The sequence below is a fragment of the Erithacus rubecula genome (genome assembly GCF_903797595.1).
Source record: "Erithacus rubecula genome assembly, chromosome: 1".
Taxonomy (NCBI): Eukaryota; Metazoa; Chordata; class Aves; order Passeriformes; family Muscicapidae; genus Erithacus; species Erithacus rubecula.
This window is the reverse complement of record NC_136658.1, coordinates 47,951,668-47,956,562: the sequence shown is the minus strand read 5'-3', so window position 1 is coordinate 47,956,562 and position 4,895 is coordinate 47,951,668.

Sequence of the window (4,895 nt, the reverse complement as noted above, 5' to 3'; positions counted from 1 at the left end):
GGATATCTTTACAGCAGCTCAACCCTTCCTCCACTGCTAATGGAGATGTCTGAGCATCACATATTACCCTCCAAGCATGTGTGCAGGTTGTGCTATCTCCAACTTTGGGTTTCATTCCCAATAGCCACCCAACATTCCCACCTAAGTTTTGCCATTGTTCCATGTCATTGCTTTTATTTTGTGGATAGAAGGCAGGTTTTTCTTATCAAATATACTCTGAACTTGGAGAACATGACAATTTCAAGCCATGTGTTGAGGCTTTGCACAGGCTGGAAATGGAGTGTTGAACACTTGGGGAGCAGTGAGATTAAAGAAAAGCAAGAGTTTGGGCTCAGTGGTGTGCCATATAGACATGTGGTATATGATCATATGGAAGTGGTAACTTCATAGCCCCGTCCTGCCAGCATAGAGGAATAGTAGCTTTGTGCCAAAAATAAAGACTTCTGTTTAAATGAAAGCTTTATCTTTTGATATTTTTCCACTTCTTTGTAAAATTACATTGTTCTTCAGTATCTGCCTTCTCACAGAACACATACAAAGATCTTATGCTAAGACTGATCACACAAAGAATTATTATTTCAGTCCCAGATAGAGGCTTTTGAAGTCCCCATCATCCCCCAGGAGTTGAGAAATTCATGTCTCCTCAGCAGGCAGGTCCTTACTGCGATGTTTGATGGGAAGCTGTTGCCTTGTTTCTCCTACTTCAAGTTTTCCCAATATGTTGTAAACCTGAGCAATCTAGCTCTTGCTGTGCTTTTCAGGAAGACTCCCTGGGAAGAACACTCATGGAGGGGAGGGGGAAGGTAATTTGGGTTAAAAGACTTTGGGTTAAATCATCTGTGAGTCAATCTGCTGACATGAGTGGGAGTGGAGTGAGTTCAGCACTTGGGAAAGCAACCACCACCTCACAGGTTCTGGAAGAACAGTTCCTCTGCAAAACAGTGAATAATAATTCTGGTTATGTCACTGTTTGTCCTTGGGGAAAACTAAATATATCCAGATACCATTGCTCCCAAGTTTGCTTTTTGATTGCTCTTCCATTTATGCTCAATTAAGCACCAATGCTTTCCCCAGAATTAGTCATAACCTAAAAGATCAGTCACTCGAGCTGCTCTTGCAAGCAGTTTTATTGGGTCCTGCTTACTGATGCTCCTAAGTCCTCTTAGTACCCTGCTGCTTTTGTCCATCCACTTCTGCTGGAGCTGGACAGAGAGAAAAAGAGAGAAACCTTTCAGAGTCTGTGTATTCACAGAGCACATCAGTCTGCTTTTGTTGGTTCTCTCAGAAAGCGTCTCTGTCACCTGAGGTATGATTCATGAAAAACTGTTTGCTTAGTAAGTTATCACTTTGCTGGCTAAGTTTTCTTATGAACAAACTGTTTTGGAATGAGCTGAGGTTTGCTTGCTTGGAGTAAGGCATTATTGTTGGACTCACCTTGCTCCAGCACAAAGGGAGATGGATTCACCCCTGCACCTTTTTGTGGCCCTACTTTGGGGAGAGGGATCTTGGGAAGAAGCAGTGAAATACCTGAGTGGCCACTGGATGTCATAATGCCCCACACTGCTTCCACAGCCTCCTCCATCAGGCAAAAGGAGCAAACATGATTAAGAAAAAGCATCTTGCTGCTGGAGCTTCTTATGGCTGTGTTAAGAGCTGCAAGGGTAAGCTGAGGACTTCAGGTCCTAAAATAGGATGGGGATAAGTATGGGAAGTATGACTGGGAAAGAGAGGGATTTGCTGCTGGTGATGGAGCTGTGCATGGTATGGACCTTGCAAGGACTCTGGTGTGATTTCCATCTCCTACTGTTCATGCTTTGGCAGCACTGGCCTTGTCCTTACCCAGTGTTTTTCACCCCTATGTGTCTCACAAACACACACAGTCCCAGCATCATGGTGCATGTGAACCCACAGAGTGTGTCTCATAGGGCAAACCTCAGCAGCTCAGACTCTGAGCAGGGATTTCTTCCATAGCTGAACACTGAAAAAAACAGATCCAACTTTTGGTGCTGTTTTAGTCCTCCAGGAATTTTCAAGGCAAGAATGGAATGTGTGTTACACACCATAAAACTGTATCAAGAGATGGCTGCATCAAGCCTGTAACTCCTTGTTAAGCTATGACATGGCCTTTAAAAAGGCATTCAGCCTTGATTTAAGCACCTTGAGTACTGGGGAACCGAGCGTGTCTGTGCATCTCATTTTGAATCTCAATTAATACAGTTTCTGCTCCCTGCCCAGAGGCTGTGCTTGATATGCATTTGTTCATTGGATTAAATAATTTTCTATTGGCACTGGTTTCATCATGAAGATACACCTAGCATCAGACTAGCCCAACACAAACCCTTCTTTGTTAAGCCAAACAGGTTGAATATCAGGGACTTCTCAGTACATTTTCCCCCGTAACTGTGTTTTGAAACCTGCCTTTAGCATCCATTTGAAGTGTGGGCATCCACAGTGGATACCACAGGTGGTACCAATCCCAACAATGCTGCTTGCAGGACTGACACTGCCTCCTTGTGTACAGCAGAAAGTCCAGTTCTTTGCCTGAGGGTTGTATGAGCTCACTCACATCCCTCTCTGCAGGCAGACGGGCCAATTTTAAGGCTCTTCATTGCTTTTTGTAGTTGATGGAGGAAAACTTTAGCCCATTCTCTGCTCCTGTGTTTGTCTGGTCCTCTCCCTCTGCGCTCTATCAGCTTATACTGGTTTGGCTTTTTTTGAACTCCTGGTTGAGCTGCTTCAATTGACTCCAACAGCAGGAAACTACACAAATTGAGGTTCTTTCTGAGGTAGTTTTCTGCAATTACATGAGGGAAGATGGCCCACAGGGGATCTGTCCCTCACTGCACAAGGCAAGCAGCAGGAACAAAGGGCTGGGAGCAGGGAGAGGGCAGAGGGGAGGCAGAAATCCATGTGTGCTCTATTGGTGCACTGGCCAAGGTTGTCCCTGTGAGGGATGACTAGGTCTTAAATGATGTTTTACTACCATGACCTGGTCCTGAAGGTAGGTCTTTCCTAATGATCCTTGTGAAACAGCTGTGTGAGCACTTCTAGAAAAGAGAAGGGCTTGATCTTTTAGAAAAAAAAACCCTTTTAAATGAGTAGTCCATCCTTGTTTTGTCAGCATGCTCCCCTATGCTGAATATAGGGTGAACAGCTCCATCACCATCTCCAGATGACAAAATATACTGACAGCACATCACACTTACAAACCACTGTCACTAGGTATTTCTGCAAAGATGTTTGGAAAAATGAGCCTGTCCCCATTTATAGACACATGAAGATGTTAAAATTACTTTCTCAGTGGCTCAGCCTGAGAACAGTGTCCTGCTGACATGGTGGAAGAACCTACTTTTACCAGCTCATTTTTCAACCATAAGCTGCAGAAACCTGCAGTGAGACATTTTTAATCAACCAGGATTTTGTATAGAGCCAGGTAAGATCTTGAACAGCTGCAACAAAACCAGCTCCTTTCCTAGCTTATAAATGCTGAGAAACTTGTCAGGTACCCTCTTGTGGGAGAGGATAATGTGGTGGATGCTTTGTCATCATCAGCTATTCAGAAAGCATTGCACCTGGATCCTGTCTCTAAGCCCTCAGCGCCTTAGATAAGACAGGGATATAAAAGATGAGTGTATGTTTTTGTGTGTGTAAAAACCTGGTGTTCAGGGCTTTAAATCTGCCTCCTGGTGAGGAATTTCTTGAGAACTGTATGCCAGCTTATTATTCTTCACTTCAACACTGGATACTTGGTGGCTGACTACTTCCACCTATTTGTTCCAGAATTATGGCAGCTTTATTTGGGCGATAATAGGAGCACTGTGCTGTTTTATGAGACTGTAATCCAATTCTCAAGTGGATGAACTCTCTTCAAGGCCACGTAGTTTATCCTGATGATTCAAGGAACTGAATAAATGACCAAAAAAGTAGTGATGTTCTTTCTCATGTTGTTAGGCTCCAAATCTCTGCAGGCTAAATAAATGTTCAAAATATCTGTGATCTGAGAAGAAAGATGATAAGGAGATGATGGGAATGACAATGAGGAGCTGAATGGCAGAATGAGCTGGATAAGGGGATATTTTATTGTTTGCTTATTAGTTATGGCAGTAATTTCTTGATGATATTCCTCATCTTTCAGACAGGGACTGCATCTTCACCTAAAATCCTCTGGCTCTGGGTTAGTCACAAACTATATAATTTCCACAGGTCCAAAGAGCTGAAGGTTATTCACAACTGCCAATCTGCAGCTGAACATACCATGGGATTAAAATGCTCTAGCTCTTGCACTGTGCAGGTTCAGGCTGCTTACACACTGAGCCAGCAGCAGCTGGCTCTGCCTTTTTTCCTCCACTCTGCTTTGTTGTATTGCTCACTTTCAAAAGGGATTTAAACCGACTTTTACAATTTAAATAATAGGGGTTTGATATAAATGTGCAGGTGTATGAATAAGCATTATGTGGCAAATAAACACCTACCTGGTGGGTGCTTGCAGTCCTCAATAAGGCTGAGGTGCATAGGGTGCAGCTCAGGACTGGGACTAGGCTTTTTATTTTGAGTGATATTTATTACTTGACTAGAAGTGATCTCAGCAAACAAGCTAGGAGTGAAGCCAGACTTTTACTGTGACACATGAATTCACTGACTCTCCTAACATGAATTCACTGACTCTCCTAGTCTGTTAATGTGTACGACAGAGTGCAATAAATACACTGCGAACTGTTGTGGTCCCAGTCTTGATCTGAGGCTTTGTGCAGCTCTGCTGGCAAGGTTTGTGCTCCAATAGGAGCTAGTTGGAGTTGGGTCTATAAATGGCAACTTACCTTAAGCATGGCACAGATGGTGTTTGTATCTTAGGGCCAGCTGATTTCACAGCAATGATGGAGGATGTTTTCTGCTTT